Here is a 17,373-nt window from a genome sequence, read left to right on the forward strand (position 1 = left end):
TTTAATAATTAGAGTTTACCCATAGTGTCCTAGGTTCGATATCCGTTCTTACTTGCTAGCTACATAACGACCGGTATACTTGCCGATTGTGTGGTTTTTAGGTGAATTCGGTAAAACATGGTTATTAATATTACATACACACTTTTCACATATCTAGTTTTTGGCGTCGTTGACCGAGTTGATTATCTGATCTGTTTATTTGTTCATTTGCTTTTTAGTTGCCTTTAGGTGCCTTTACTTGCTATTTGCACCTTTAGGTTTGGTTTCTTTAAAAAAAATTAAAAAAATAAAATAAATAATCAAATTTTATAAATAATTTTTAGTTTATGCACCATACTCGTTCACAAGGACCACCTCCGTATTCTGCATCAGAAGAACCCGAGAGAGATCTTAGCGAGAGGATTAAGGAGCTTAGAGGAAGCGTGAGTTCTATACTCGACATCCAGGTACGCGTCCCTGCTCTTAGAATAGATATGGGTGACACCGTTCCACCACCACCGGGACAGACCGTTCATGCTAAAGCCAACGATGGCATCGTGGGAGCCCGATCTGCAATCGTCCGACCAGCTATGACTAATAACCAAAACTGGCAAATTCCCTCTCACGTCATGAATTCCATCACCAATTCTGCTCAGTTCCACGGCTTTGATGACGAAGATGCTCCGGGACACTTGTCCCGATTCGTTCGAATCTGCGAAAATTTTAATATTAATAATATATCATCTGACGTCATTCATCTTAAGTTGTTTCCATTCTCACTTTCCGGTCGTGCTGCTTCATGGTTCGAATCATTGCCAAACGCCTCAATCGCCACATGGGCCGACCTTCAATCCAAGTTCCTAAGAAAATATTTCCTTCCGTCGAAGGCCGGATGTCTCCGCGAGCAAATCCATTCGTTCCACATGGACCCCGATGAGTCCTATTTTTCTGCGTGGGAGCGTTTCCAAACTCTTCTAAACCGTTGTCCTCAACATGGCTTATCCGATTGGGCTGTGGTTGAAAAATTCTATAATGGTCTTACCCCCGAAACTCAACAGCGGTTTAATACCGCCACAGGAGGAAGCATGCTCGATAAGCTCACCATAGAGGAGGCTGAAGAAATGTTCGAGAGCATAGCGTTAGCAGACCAGCATACATTGAGTAGAAGGTCCGTTTTGGCTGCCAAGGCCGCTGCCATCGCATCATCCCGTGGAGTGCATCATGTTGATCAGAATGCTAGACTGTCGGCATCGTTGGAGGAGTTGACGAAGGAGGTTAGAGATTTAAAGCTGCAACGAAAGTGCGAGATTTGTCACAAAAATCACGAGACAGTCTATTGTCCCGTTGATTCTCAGGAGGAGGTAGGGTTTCTTACTAGTCAAAATCGTTCCGTTAATTCTGGGTGGCGAAACAATAACTCTAATTGGCGAGCAGGTAACTTCAGTTATCAGCAACGCCAAAATTTGTTCCAAAAACCCGCCCCAGAACCTGCTCCTATGCCACATAATACTTCCAATATCGAGGAGCTATTGGCTAACCAATCTCAATTGTTAAATCAGCTCTTACAGAATCAGGCCAACACAAAATCCACTCTTTTGCAGCATGAGACATTTATGAAGGGGCAACAGGTCGCATTTCAGAATCTTGAGGCCAAGTTTGGTGATTTGTCCGCAAATATTGATCAATGACCCTCGGGGAGTCTTCCTAGTAACACCGTCCCTAATCCGGGTCCTACCAATTCTAAAACATTTCCAAATGCTCATGCCAAGGCAGTGACCACCCGAAGTAGGAGAGGGGTTGTTAGCAGCGCACCAAGAGAGGAGGAGGAAATCGATGAGGAGTTGGAGTTAGAGACGCCACCTGACAAGGTGAACCGAAGGCGAGACCCAGCAAGTACCTCACAGTCAGGTGGTGCGTCAGTTGAGAAGGAGAAGCAGGTTGAGCAGGAACCGATACGCGTCTATAAGCCAAAACCGCCATACCCTGGTCGTCTGGTGAGGAAGAATGATTCGGAGCAGTACTCTAGATTTCTCGACATGCTTAAGAAGCTCCATGTGAACATTCCGTTTATCGAAGCTCTTGCGAACATGCCAAAACATGCCAAGTTTCTTAAAGATTTGCTCACTAATAAGATGAAACTTGAGGAGCTTTCGACTGTTACTCTTAGTGAGGAGTGTTCTGCCACCATACAGAACAAGCTTCCTAGGAAGATGACAGATCCGGGCAGCTTTACCATTCCTTGTTTGATTGGTAATCTTAATGTTAGCAATGCTTTGGCCGACCTCGTTGCAAGCATTAACCTCATGCCCCACTCTGTGTTTGCCAAACTTAACGTGGGAGAGCTGCTTCCCACCCGAATGAGCATCCAGCTGGTAGACCGATCTTTGAAGTTCCCAAGGGGCATTGTGGAGAACATGTTGGTGCAGGTGAACAAATTCATCTTCCTGGTCGATTTTGTCATTCTCGATATGGATGAGGACTCGAACGTTCCGCTCATCCTTGGCCGTCCATTCTTAGCCACCGCACGTTCTCTCATTGATGTTGCAGATGGCAAACTGACTCTTCGAGTTCATGATGACACGGTCACATTCGACGTGCAGAAATCCATGAGACATACTCAGCAGCAGGATGACACTCTCTACTTCATCGACACTTTCATGACGCATGTAGGTGATTATCTTACGAAGTTCTGCGAGAGAGACACAACCGACACTCAGATCACCGATGTGGAGAATCAGTTAGTTGAGATGACAGTATTTGATTTTGATCAGGAGCAGCAATTGCCTGAGTCAGGAGGACACGAGCCGATCATGAGTTCCCAGATTTTTTCTGATGTCCTAGCGGTTGAAGAGAGAGAGTTTCCGATCGAAAAACCATCTGTTGAGAACCCCCCATCCTTAGAGCTGAAAGATTTACCATCTCATCTCGAGTATGTGTTTTTAAGGGAAGGGTCTCAATTTCCCGTCATCATCTCTTCGAGTTTGGAGACGGATGAGAAGGAGAAGTTGATGATTGTTCTGAAATCTCATAAGCATGCCATCGCATGGAAGCTTATGGATATCAAAGGTATAAACCCGTCGTTCTGCACGCATAAAATCTTTATGGAGGACGAGTTTAAACCGGTGGTGCAGCCGTAGAGGAGGCTTAACCCAAACATGCAGGAGGTTGTTAAAAAGGAGGTTATTAAGTTGCTCGATGCTGGTTTGATTTTTCCGATCTCTGACTCCGCATGGGTTAGCCCAGTCTAGGTGGTCCCTAAAAAGGGCGGTATGACAGTTATCACGAATGAAAAGAATGAACTCATACCGACATGGACTGTGACAGAGTGGCGAGTTTGCATCGACTACCGCAGACTTAACGAGGCCACACGAAAGGGTTATTTCCCGCTTCCATTCATCGATCAGATGCTTGAGCGTTTGTCAGGGAAGCAGTTCTATTGTTTCCTTCATGGCTTTTCCGGTTATTTCCAGATCCCCATCGCCCCGGGAGATCAGGAGAAGACCACATTTACATGTCCCTTTGGTACATTCGCGTGCCAACGCATGCCATTTGGATTGTGTAATGCTCCTGCTACATTTCCGCGGCGCATGGTGGCCATTTTCCATGAGTTGATCGAGGATTCCATGGAAGTATTTATGGAAGATTTTTCTGTCTTTGGGAATTCCTTCGATGACTTTCTGCGTAACATAGATCGAGTGCTCGCTAGATGTGAAGAGACGAACCTAATGCTTAATTGAGAGAAATGTCATTTTATGGTTCGTGTGGGTATTGTTTTAGGTCATAAGATTTCTTGTGCGGGGATTGAGGTCGATAGAGCTAAGGTAGACACCATTTCCAAACTTCCACCGCCCACTTCTGTGAAGTCTATTCGTAGTTTCTTAGGTCATGCGGGGTTCTATCGCCGATTTATTAAAGACTTTTAGAAGATTTCCCGTCCGATGACCCAGCTTCTAGAGAAAGATAGGCCGTTTAATTTTAGTGAGGAGTGTTTGAGGGCCTTTGAGTTGATTAAGGAGAGGTTAGTGAGTGCTCCTATTCTTGTTGCTCCTAATTGGACTCTACCGTTTGAGATCATGTGCGATGCGAGCGACTTTGTTGTTGGAGCCGTGTTAGGGCAGCGTCGAGAGAAGCATTTCCATCCCATCTATTACGCTATCAAGACCCTTAACGATGCTCAGGAGAATTACACCACGACAGAGAAGGAACTTCTTGCGGTTGTTTTTGCGTGCGATAAATTCCATTCCTATCTCGTGCTTTTTAAGACTATCATATTCTCTGATCATGCGGCTCTGCATTACCTATTCGCTAAGAAAGATGCGAAGCCCCGACTCCTTCGTTGGATCTTTTTGCTTCAAGAGTTTGATATAGAAATTAAAGACAAAGGAGGAGCTGAAAATGTCACCGTTGACCACTTATCGCGGCTAGAAAATCCCGACATGGATGAGACCCTGGAACAGGGGATTGGTGATGATTTCCCGGGTGAGACTCTGCTGCACTTAAAAGCGAGTGAAGAGGGGTTTCCATGGTTTGCTGATCTTGCTAATTATCTATCCTCCGGTGAGTTAGTGCCCGGACTAACATATCAGCAAAAGAAGAAGTTCTTTGCAGATATCAAGATCTACATTTGGGAGGATCCGTACTTATTCCGTATTGGTGTAGATCAGGTGATTCGTCGATGTGTTTTTGGTGAAGAGGCTCGCAGTATTCTTCGACATTGTCATGAGGGCCCGACTGGTGGCCATTTTGGTGCGACTTATACCGCCAAACGCATGTTTGATGCGGGATTCTATTGGCCGACTATTTTTCGAGATGCGCATGAGTTTGTACGTTCGTGTGACGCGTGTCAGAGAGCCGGTAACATCTCATCTCGAAATGAGATGCCCCAAAACCCCATCCAGGTGGTTGAGATCTTCGATATATGGGGCATTGATTTTATGGGTCCGTTCCCTGTCTAGAGGGAACAGATACATCCTCGTTGCTGTTGACTACGTGTCAAAATGGGTGGAGGCTCAGGCCGTACCTAGAAATGACGCACGGGTTGTAGTGGGATTCCTTCGGAAACTCTTTGCTCGATTCGGTACTCCTAAGGCCCTGATCAGTGATCGGGGTACCCACTTTTTTAATGCTCAGATGGATAAGGTTCTGAAACGTTATGGGGTCACCCATCGAATTTCTACAGCCTACCATCCTCAGACTAGCGGTCAAGTGGAAAATACCAATCTTGGCATTAAGAGGATTTTAGAGAAAACAGTGGGGAATAGTCGAGCGGACTGGGCTGGAAAGTTAGATGATGCACTCTGGGCCTTTCGTACTGCATTTAAAACGCCTATCGGAACCACTCCCTTTAGGCTAGTTTATGGAAAGGCATGCCATCTTCCTGTTGAGTTAGAGCATCGTGCGTATTGGGCTTTAAGAGCCGTAAATCTTGATTTATCTGCGACGGGAAAGAGTTCTTATCTTCAAATTCAAGAGGTAGAGGAGCTACGGAACGAAGCATATGAAAGAAGTTGGGGGTATAAGGAGCGGACAAAGGAACTTCATGATAAACATATTAAGGGGCCCAAAGAGTTTAAGTGTGGGAATAAGGTTCTTCTATATAATTCCCGGTTGAAGTTGTTTCCGGGTAAATTGAAATCCCGATGGGCTGGTCCGTTCGTTGTGAAGGAGGTATTTCCATATGGAGCGGTCGAGATAGAGGCTGACGATGGACATTCTTGGAAAGTGAATGGGCATAGACTAAAGCATTATGTTGGAGGTCCACTTGGAGATTGCGAGGAGGAGACGCTCTACCTTGATCCGCCTGGAGAGGAGAGGATGAGAGCACACTCGGGACTTTGCCCGAGTTGTAGAGTTTGTATAAAACTTAGTTGCGTTTTTTACATTTATTTTTATTCTTATTTATTTTATTTTATTTTATTTTGTTTTTCTTTGAGTCTGTTTTAGTCCTTAGAGTCTGTTTGATGTCTGATTTGGGTTGTTTTGAGTTTTATTTTGCAGGATTGGATTTTCTCGTTCGTACTCAATCTTCATTCGGATGAGGATTTTATTTTAGCCTATCATATTGTAGAGGACACCCAGAAGCTACGGTCGCGAATGAAATGCTATACGGTCGCCTAGGAACAAGACTTGTGAAGAGAATTACATCATTACTAGGGGAGTTTGTTCCACTTTACTTGTTTTGATGTTAATTCTACTTTATTTTTTTTTTGTCGTTTTCTATTCCTACATTGGGGACATTGTAGATTTTAAGTGTGGGGATGGGGAACTGACGTTTTTCTTAAAAGAAAAAAATAAATAAATAAAAACAAACAAAAATAAACAAAAAACAAAAATAAAACAAAAAAATATTGTCCTTGAAATTGTTTTTCTGCATTAAACAGGAGATGATATTAATTTACCGATGAATTTTGACAACTCTCTTGAAAATTTTTATGAAAAAAAAAAACAAGAAGAAGTTTTTAATCAAAACATATACTGGGATGTAACTGAACAGGTAGACTATATATTTGATGTGTCATTAGGCTCAACCCCTTAAGAATGAAAGGACAGTATGCTTGTAGACTTAATTGAACTTAAATTGCTTGATTTTTAGTGGGATACATATTAGACTATAGAAAATGGGATGAAAGGTCGGGCCATACTTAAGCCTTATGTTAAATTTGATCGTAAAAATTAAAAATTTTTAGACTAATCATACGATGCTTGGATAGGTTTAACGTTAGGGTATGCCTAAGTAGCCTGTGATATAAACATAAATTTCATACTTCTAGTTTTAGTGGTTAACACTTCATAGGCGTATGGTTTAATAACCTTAAATCCTGTATTGATGGGATGCTCCGGGGTTCGGAGACCATGGGTCTTTATGCGTTATATCATCTGGGTATTCATATCTCCTAAGTGGATTTATGAATATTAAAAGAGCTCAAAGAGCAAACCCGCAGTTTTTCTGCCATATATAAGTCATTAAACATGATCATCCCGTACTTCAAAGTACAAATACACTACTGACTTGATCATCCACGTTGTTAGTCATATGGGGTCCCCTTGCTCACGTCCTAATACCATTAAGAAACAGACCACAAGGGACACGTCATATGTAAGCCCTACAGATGAATTCGTGCATACTCACCCATGGAGATGGACTTTGGGGTGTTGCTTGATAACGGGGGTATGTCATGTAGTGGGGAACACTTACTAGTTAGTTACTTAATACATACCTTAATCGTATCTAATGGCTGCCAGGAACACCTTAATGCTTAAGCTTAGGTGGACAAACAATATCCTTGATCATCTTTAGCTGTTCTTATATTGGCATAACATGTTTTGATCAACTAGATATAAGGTTTAAGTCAAGTTGGGGTGGCTCGGGTCCAGTAAAACCGCGTGAAATTGTTCTTAATTGTGGGTCCCACTAGATCATATAAACTAATAAACTTGTCACATCTTACTTGTCTCGTTAAGTATTAAAGGGCATGGGTTTAGGTGGACAACAATACTGGCAATCAACCGGATTTATCTTATTAGCCGAATTCCGTGGTTAAGTATATCTAAAATCGTGATTAATGTGTTTGATAGTCCTAAATATTGAAAAAAAAAATTCAAGGGTTGTGGGTTTGTATTGTATATCTCGGTTATGATCCTGTGCAGGCTACTTTTTCAGGAACGAAAAAGGTTTAAGTGTGCGGATATTTGATATGGTTTAAAATATGCATAATTTATATAAATATTTCCTACACTTTTGAATAGCTATTGAGATGTTTTTATAAAATAACGTGCAGAATTGGTTCATGTATACATTTTATGGGTTGTATGAGACAACAAGCTAAAATAGAGTGTGTATACGAAAGTTTTGATTAACGAGTTAGCATGTGTTGTCTAAACTTAATTATATTCATTTGATTCATTTGTTAATTATATATATGAATCTAAATTAAAGTTCCCCATTAAGAAACTAATAATAGTAATTGCACGTGACATGTTGATGAGTTCAACTTATTTGATAAAAATTTAAGTAAAATAAAAATGATAATAATAACAAATAAAAGAGTCAAAGTCAGTTGGCGACATGCTAAACATCTAAGTACTGGTTTTAGTTGACTCCTATTATTTATCATTTTGTTTTTAAATTTACATAAGAATATTGAAGCCCATTAACGTTAATTGTTAAATATACCAGTGTAGGGCCAGCTCATATAGAGGAAGTGAAAACTCTGATAGGTAAAGCCTAACATATAGAGGGGGGCCCACAAAAGAATCTCCAGCCCATGTGAACCCTTAACCGACTTTAATCAGTTTACATATAAGATGAACTAAGTTTTATGATGGGGAGAGAGGCTACAGAAGAATTGTCGGCTACTGTTGACTATTATTATTATTATTTTCGAAAGCAAAGAGACAAGCCACGGCCACAAGGAAAAGTCAAAGAATTCACGACAGCTAGTGAAGCAAGGCAAATCAGAAGGTCAAACTTTGTTTATTTTTTAATGAACCATAATCTATATTTTCTTCTTGTTTCATATTTTTTAATGAGTAGCTAAATACTTTAAACTACCTAGGTTTTGGTTGAGTATTATGTTATATTAATGGTTTGACGAACTAGTATTTGATGTTGGTTGATTTAGTGTTATGGTAAAGTTGTTTGTTCATGATATATATGCGTAATTGAATCCAATTTTTGCTTTAATAATTATTCCACTTGTATTTGATAGTCATTGGTGATTGTTAAATGCATGATTAGGTTGTCTACTTTGTGTTTTCAACTTGTTTGCGATTTATGGTCGAAAGAATCGTAGGAATAATTATTGAGAGCGGATTAGATTTTATTATTCTATCTCTAGAGAGGCCGGGAGGCAATTTTGTGTCATCTTTGTCTTTTGCGGGTTTGGGTACTAATTGCATGGGAGTGAGTTAGCCTAGGTCCCTTTAGATTATTGTGATACAAGTCGTGTTTCAAATTAATTAAAAATACCCCCTTATATTAATATATATTGTATCTGAAGAGACCGGGAGGTGATTTGGATTTTGGGGTACCATAGTATTATTAGGTAAGGTGAGACCGGGAGGTGATCCAAACCTTTAACAATTGAGCTTCACATGTCATTTGAGTTCTAGGGTGTCGTTGGTGAGGCCGGGAGGCGATCTAGCGTATTTTAGTGGTCTTTAGTGTCATAGTTTTTAGATATTGTTTTTCAACCAAGTCAAGTTCGTTAACTATTAATTTAACTAGTAGGATTCCATTACCTAGGTAGTCGTTTCTCACATTTGGTTAAAGTCTAATTTTTATTAAAGTTCATTTTTAGTTTAATTCTTAATTAGTTATAGTATTATTAGTTTAATTAAAAGAAAATATATATATATAAAAATCAAAAGAGAGTCTAGATAAGTAATTAATTAGGTTTAATAATTAGAGTTTACCCATAGTGTCCTAGGTTCGATATCCGTTCTTACTTGCTAGCTACATAACGACCAGTACACTTGTCGATTGTGTGGTTTTTAGGTGAATTCGGTAAAACTTGGTTATTAATATTATATACACACTTTTCACACATCACATGTCCTTTCTAAGACCATTGTGTTCACGGATCATGAAGCCCTTTATTATCTGTTCAATAAACAAGATGCGAAGCCGAGACTTATTCGTTGAATTTTACTGCTGCAGGAGTTTGACATTGAGATCCGTGACAAAAAGGGTGCTGAAAATGTCGTGGCTGACCATCTCTCCAGTCTTGAGTGCTCAGCTTCATCGGAACAAGTGGGGGTCCACATAAATGACAATTTTCCCCACGAGTTCCTCATGCATATCGAGACACGGGATGAGGATCACCCTTGGTTCGGTGACATTGCCAATTTTCTTGCTAGTGGGATCGTGCTTAAGGGTCTTACTCACCAGAAAAAGAATAAATTCTTTTCTGATGTTAAGCATTACTTTTGGGAGGATCCTTACTTGTTTCGTGTTGGTGCCGATCAGCTCGTGCGTAGGTGTGTGTATGGTGATGAGGCTCGAAAGATCTTGAAACACTGCCACGAGGGCTTGACCAGAGGACACCATGGAGCCACATCCACGGCAAAAGAAGGTCTTTGACGCCGGTTATTCTGGCCAACCATCTTCCGTGATGCTCATGACATGGTGCAGTTTTGTGATGCTTGCCAGAGGGCGAGCAACATCTCATCACGAGATGAGATGCCCCAGTGACCGATTCAGGTCTGCGAGGTTTTTGATGTCTGGGGCATCGACTTCATGGGACCTTTCCCGACTTCTTTTAGCCATCGTTACATCCTAGTAGTCGTTGATTACGTTTCGAAATGGGCCGAGGCGTAAGCCTTGCCCACAAATGATGCTAGGTCGGTAGTGAAATTCTTGAAGAAGTTGTTCTCCCGCTTTGGTGCCCCCAAATCACTGATTAGTGACCGAAGGACACATTTTTGTAATGCCCAGTTGGAAAAGGCATTGTCCCGGTATGGTGTCCATCATCGCTTCTCTACACCATATCACCCGCAAACGAGTGGGCAGGTTGAGGTCACGAATCGGGGCATCAAGAGGATTTTGGAGAAGACGGTTAGTCAGAACCGTAAGGATTGGTCCAATAAATTAGATGACGCACTGTGGGCTTTCCGTACCGCCTACAAGACACCGATTAGTACGACACCGTTCAAATTGGTGTACGGAAAAGCGTGTCAACTCTCTGTTGAGCTCGAGCATAAGGCATATTGGGCATTGAAATGTGCGAATCTTGATCTTGCATGCGCGGGTAAAAACAGGATGGGTCAGTTTATGAGAATTCACGGATTTACAAGGAGAGGATCAAGAAGCTTCATGACGCCCGGCTGAAGGACCACAAACAATTCCAAGCGGGCGATCGTGTTTTGCTTTACAATTCTCGCCTTCGTTTATTCCCCAGGAAGTTGAAATCCCGATGGTCAGGCCCCTTTAGTGTGAGACAGGTGTTCGAATACGGTACGTTGAGATTGGCCATGAGGATGGACGCGTCTTCAAGGTGAACGGTCACCGTTTGAAACACTATTTGGGTGAGCTGGTCGAGACTGTTTTGGAGGTTGTCAATCTCCACCCCATGATCTAGTGTGGGGAGTGTGAGTCTAGCTATCGACTCCATAAAAATTTAGCATGTTTAGGACTTTGTAGATTTTCATGTGTTTGTTTTATTCTTGTTTGTTTTCGAAGAGTTAAGCTATCTTTGTTTCTTTCCGGTTTCGTTCTTTGAGCGAAAGTTCATGGGTTAGGGCTCATAATGGTCAGAATCGGGAACCATTTTGGTTTGGAATTGAGTGGAATAATGCCAAGTAGGTAGAATGGAAATTGGTAGCCAAAAACGACCACGCACGGGCTTGAGCACGGTCCGCACGGCCATGCGGTTTTGTCTAGGGAACCGTGAAGACGGTTTTTATCAGTTTTATACCCTACCAACCCCTATTTTCATCCATTCCACTCTTCCAAAGCTGCAATTTTGACCCCTTAGCCCCCGAATCTCTTGCTCTCCACCGGATTTTCACACCAAAGGTATGTTTAATATTCCTTTCCATCTTCCCTTTCCTTGTTTATGTAAATTCTAGGGTTTGTTCTTGAAGAAATTGTGGCTTTTCTAACCCTAACAATTTTGGGTTGGATTTGCCCTAATTTCTTGTTGTTTTGGTTAGTTTGAGGGTTGTTTTTGACTGCATTGGGCTTGATTGCATTGATTTTGGTCAATTGGGGTGTTTTTCGACGACAAACCGCCGTCTGCACAGTCTTTGTTACTGTTGCACGACCACCGGCACGGTCTCGCATGGCCGTGCGTGGTGGTTTTGTCGTCGGAAGTTTGCTGGCCTGATCTGGACAGATTTCGCCGAGTTGCACGGTCGCCGGCACTGTCCCGCACGGTCGTGCACGGTCATTTTTCCGGCCAGAATTCCCCAGTTGATCAGTCTGTTCTCTGAAGCCTTTGTGCATGGTCCTGTCAGTTCGCACTGCCTTGCACTGCTTTTGGCATGACCATGGCAAAGAGTCAATCAACCCGTTTCTCATTTTCTTTTGTCCATTTTTGCTTATTCAGCTCTTGTTTGACAGATGTCAGTCCGCAGGCACCCGTTCTACCGGTTTACTGGGAATGATGCTAGGAGCAGCACCGGTCGTGAGCGTTTCGCTGATCTGTGGCCGAGGAGGGGTAAATTCGTGATGGGACGCATCCTGTGCTATGAGACGCTGGAACATATAAACCAGCGCGAGCATTTTGATGCATTGCTTACAGCACCGTGGAGGCGCCTTCTCTTTATTCATTGGCCCGTCTTTCTCGAGCTTACTTTGGAGTTCTTGTCTTCCTTCTTTATGGACCCCCTGATTATGGATCCTCATGACAGTAATAATGGGATCCGGTTACGGTTGGGGGGAAAGTGGCATACGTGGTCGCTCGCCACCCTGGCTAGCCCATGGGTCTTTATACCGATGAGGAGATTGAGACTGATATGTTTGACGGGTTGAGGGATTTCTCGAGTACGAAGGAGAGGCACGCCTTTTGGATGCGGGTTACTGGAGAACCGCATGACGGCCGTTCATCAAAGGCCACACTACTTTTAGACCCCCTACACCGCCTATTGCATCATTGTGTTCTTTATTGCATTGGGGCCCACGGTGATAGTGTGGGCAATGTCGTGACTCGGGATCTTTATCACTTATATTGCATTATTAACGGGCACGATTGTAATCTTGGGTTTAGTGTGGCCGAATGTTTCAGTCGAGTGGGTGGGTCCACTTCTGGTAGTTCCATTTGTGATGGGATGCTCATCACTGAGCTCGCCCATCGACTTGGAGTTATGGACTTACCGGCTGCTCGGAATTTGACGATGATGGGCGAGGGGATTCTCATGGATATGTCCCGACTCCAGGCAATAAGGATTGTGAGGGCGGTAGGGAACCGGACCAGATTGGTTGACAGGCAGGGTCGCATTTGGGACCCGCTACCCCCTACTGATGACGATGACATGCATGGTTAGGAGGAGCCACAGCCAGGTCCGATACTGCTGGACTATGAACATCTATGGCAGAGGTTTGACTAGTTTAGCCTCAACCAGGAGCAGTTCCAGCTTGCTCAGGAGCAGATCCGGGCCGAGCAGATCGATCAGCGGGACCTGATCGACTATACCGCCGATTACACACGCCGAGGCTTCGAGTGGTTGTACACATACGGTCAGGCCCACGCTACACACAGCGGTTTCACGGTTCCTGATGCACCTTCATGGTCCTACGGAGCTTCATCGAGTCACCCTTCGGGCATGCAGCCGCCCCCCCTTTGACGTGTAGTTCTCCCCGCCTGGTCCTTCCTCTGGCCCGTTCTTTGACCACCCTCCGAGCCCTCTAGTGCAGCCTGGCCAGTTCACCATGCCCACCGATCCGTATGGTGCTTCCCTGTTCGTGAACCGGGACCCGGAGCCTACTAGCTCAGTATTCGATTACATGAATGATGATTAGCAGTTTCTTTTTATTTGTGTTTTCTAGACTTTGGTAGTTCTCAGTGTATTTTGTAGACTTTTTTTTTTCTCTTTCGGGTTTATGATGAATGTTATCTTTGGATGTGTTTTGGATTGTATTTTGCATTCTGTTGTCTTGTTGTGGTTTTGTCTTGTCTTGCTTTGTCATTGCAGGTGGTCCTATTGCACAATTGGCGTTGCCGGATTTTCACTTGGATCTAACCGGGTCTCTGGTCTGGCAGTTTTGCATTTTTCTGGGGAGTTTTCTGTTCTCTCTTTTGCACTTACTTTTATAGTTTTTTGTTGTGCAACGAGGGCGTTGCACAATTCAAGTGTGGGGAGGGAATTTTGTGAACTTTGTTTGTCCAAACTTAAATTTTTTTAACAAAACTCCTACGAAAATTTTTGTAGCAAATAATAACCACTAAGCAATTTTAATTCAACTTTAATTGGTTTGTCAAAGCATAAATCTTTAAGACTTTCAAGTTGAAAATCTTTAAAAAGACATACCTTTAAGCATGACAAACAAGACTCACATTCTTAACTTGCAAAAATTACCCAATACGCCCGTTTCCGTGAGTTTGCCTCGTCAGTTATTTTTTCTCATGTTTTTGCAGGCAATTAAGTGAGCCGGGCGATTATTGTAAGGTAGAACTTGTTTTTGGGGATTGCATTTTAAAACCATATACATATACATGGCATAAACCATTGAGGAATTTAGGATAAACCTTTTGTCTAGCCATTTTTCCACTTATATTTTCCTTACATACATTATCCGCTTAGTAGCCCATGTTTAGCCTTTTCCCGTGTTTTTTCTATTTCACCCTATTTTTATCGCCATTTAGCCATATAGCCTTTTATGATTTCACCCATTTTTGGTTAGAAATCCGGTCGGCTAAGTTAGTTAGTTTATTTTTGTATTTCTTTCATATTGTATTTTGTTAACTTAGGAAAGCACAATGCTATCTTCCAAGTTTGTATGTAAAGTTTTTAGGTGTTAAAAAAAAAAAAAAAAAAAAAAAAAAAAAAAAAAAAAACCTTATAAGAAAAGAAGAGAAATTTATGAAGTTAGTTCATCATATTTTAGGTGAAACTTGATTTCAAAGAGCAATTTTTGGTTTGTTAGCTCTCGGCCCGTTTAAACCATTTGGTTTAGTTAGTTAGATTTTGTTTTATAGCTAACTTAGTTCCGGATTTTCTAGTCGTTTAGCCACTTTTCCCAAAAATTCCTCACCCTAACCCTAAGCCAACTTACAACCCTCAAGTACTCGTGTTTTATGCCATGTATGTGTCGGTTTTATTTGACCCTTAAACAAGCCTATGCCTTGCTTAGTCATCGTCTTGGCATCGAGTGTTCTCAACATGCACTATTACACGCATGATCACTAAATATAGCCGAGTGTATGAGTGAACATTGTAAGGTTTGCAAGGTGGGAATGTGATGAAAAATTTGTAATGTTCTCTAGATTATGTCTTCATTCTTATTAGGCTTGTTTGGATATATATACAATGCTTACTTGATTTATTAAAGAATTGAATGATTATTGCTTACGGGTTATTATTGCTATTGTGGAGTTTGTTTTATTTGCTTGAGGACAAGCAAAGTTCAAGTGTGGGGATGTTTGATGTAACACAAAGTGTACATCTTATTGCATCGAATAACCTCATATTTATACCGAACTCCATGCAAATAAATTGTTTTAGGTACTTATTTGAGTTATTTGTGAATTTGCAGGTCCAGGCGCCCACCTGACAAAGAAAACACGAAAAGATGGCGTTTCGGAGGCAAAAATAGCATTCTGCCAGACCTGAACGACCGTGCCGATGCCCGTGCCGATGCCCGTGCAAGACCACGCACGACCGTGCGTGACCATGCCAGAATAGAGAAATCTGACCTTTTGGTCAGACTAAAGCAGGGAGTTGACTTTCCACTTATATGCACGACCGTGCATGCTCGTGCATGGGCCCGTGCCAGACGTCCAGAAAGCATAAATACACCTCCATTTCAAGTGTGGAGCCTTAGGGGAATTCTCTGAAATTGCTGGAAATTTTTTGTGTGTTTGTTAGAGAGAATTCAAGGCTTCCATCTTACATGATCATCCTTTCAAGTAGCAATCATCATTCATCTTAGTTTGGAATCTTTTGTTCTTGATAATGTTTTGTAAGATTACTTTGATTTTGGTGGTTGTATTAAGCCTTATAGGCTAAATACTCTTGTTACTTAGATTATGTTGAAGCTTTTGCTTATGTGATATTTATCTATGCATGATTTTGGCAAGTTGGTGTTCTTCAAGTTTATGACATGTTCTTGGATAGAGTTTAATGGTTGAATGCTTGTTTTAATTCCTAATCTTGTTAGTTTGATAGATGCTTAGCCATAATATGTTGGAAAACTATGTGTTAGAGTATTTGTTTATGAACTTAGTTGTGTATGCATACTTTGTTTATATCACTAAGTTAGAAATGACTAGTGGAAATTAACTTGGTTATGAATTTTAACAAGTATAAAACCTATCACTTGATATTGGAAAATTGTACGGTGGTAATATGATTCTTTGAGTTAGTTGATGTTTGCTAGAGATTAAGGCCATAATCCTTAGTTTATATTTTGCTAATTTGAGAGACTCATGTGTTTAACTAGTGTTCTTGAACTTGTCTATTTTACATGATTTTAGGTGGTTAGTTTGTTGTTTTCATGCTAGCTTTCCTCTAATTGTGAGATTAGGTAGTTTTGACAAACTTACTAATCTATGGTTAATAACTTGTTGAATACCCATCATGATGTTTTGTTGTTAGTATTAAGTTGCCTTGATTGGAATTTGATATTGATGCTTAATACATGATGTTTGCCATTATCATTGTCATTTTGTCACTAAGTTTAAGTGGATGCATAGTCTAAGTAGTTTTGTTTGGATTGATTGTTAGTTGTATTTTATTTGCTTTACCATTGTTGTATGTTAGTTTAGTTATTTGAACAAATTGCTTAGATTGTTTGTTTGGTGAAATTAATTACAAAGATTTAGTATCAAAAGTTAGCCGTGTCCATGGATTAACACTCGGTTCTTACCGATACTTTGCTACAAACGATAGGTACACTTGCCTTTCATGTGTGGTTTGGTCGTTGGTGAAAACCATTTTTAAAACCCGATTTGTGTAAAGCTTTTATTCAAATTTTATATATATATTCGCACACGTCACTCATAGTAGGTTACTTTCAAAGTTCCTCAAATGGGCCAAGGTTTTACCTAAAAAACCCTCATTTATTAAAGTCACACACAAGCCGTTTGACATGAAGACCTTGGAAAATGGGGATTGGAAATACATTTTAACCAACACGCGACACGCGTTGACCGACATAAAATCACATCGGTCTTTGGATGTGCCGATTGAAGGTGCTGAGGAGAATGTAGAAATGGAAGATGAAGAGAACGCGGGTCTATGGGCTCCACCATCAGCAATGACGACAATTGAGGATGTACTTCAGATAGGTTTACCGTTGTTGCGACAGCTACCACAGCAGCCTCAGACACAGCCGGTTACACTCGAGATGATATATTAGCACCAGCTTACCATGCAGGAGGAGACACTGGCCCACCTAGCCCGCCATGATGATTACTTTCGTTTTTTATTCACTCATTTGCAGGTGCCGGTTCCTGTTGCACTTCAGGTTCATGACCTGCAGGCTGGCAATCAGGCTGAGGGAACTGGTGGTGATTCAGCACAGGCTGGTGGAGGTGCAGAGTGATTAGTGATGGAGTAGCAGACTAGTACCGGTTACATTTTGGTTTTTATTTTATTTTTTTCCCCTTTATTTTGTTTTTGATTATCATGGTATGTGTTTAACTAATATTATATTGGGGAAAATGTATGGGTAACCGATTGGGTAAAATATCTTTTGTTAATGTCTGTGGTGTTTGATTTTTGTAGATTTTGTTG

Source organism: Bidens hawaiensis, unplaced genomic scaffold, assembly GCF_021521415.1.
Source record: "Bidens hawaiensis isolate Kalapana, Puna unplaced genomic scaffold, B.hawaiensis_p1.1 tig00001412_1, whole genome shotgun sequence".
NCBI classification, from domain to species: Eukaryota; Viridiplantae; Streptophyta; class Magnoliopsida; order Asterales; family Asteraceae; genus Bidens; species Bidens hawaiensis.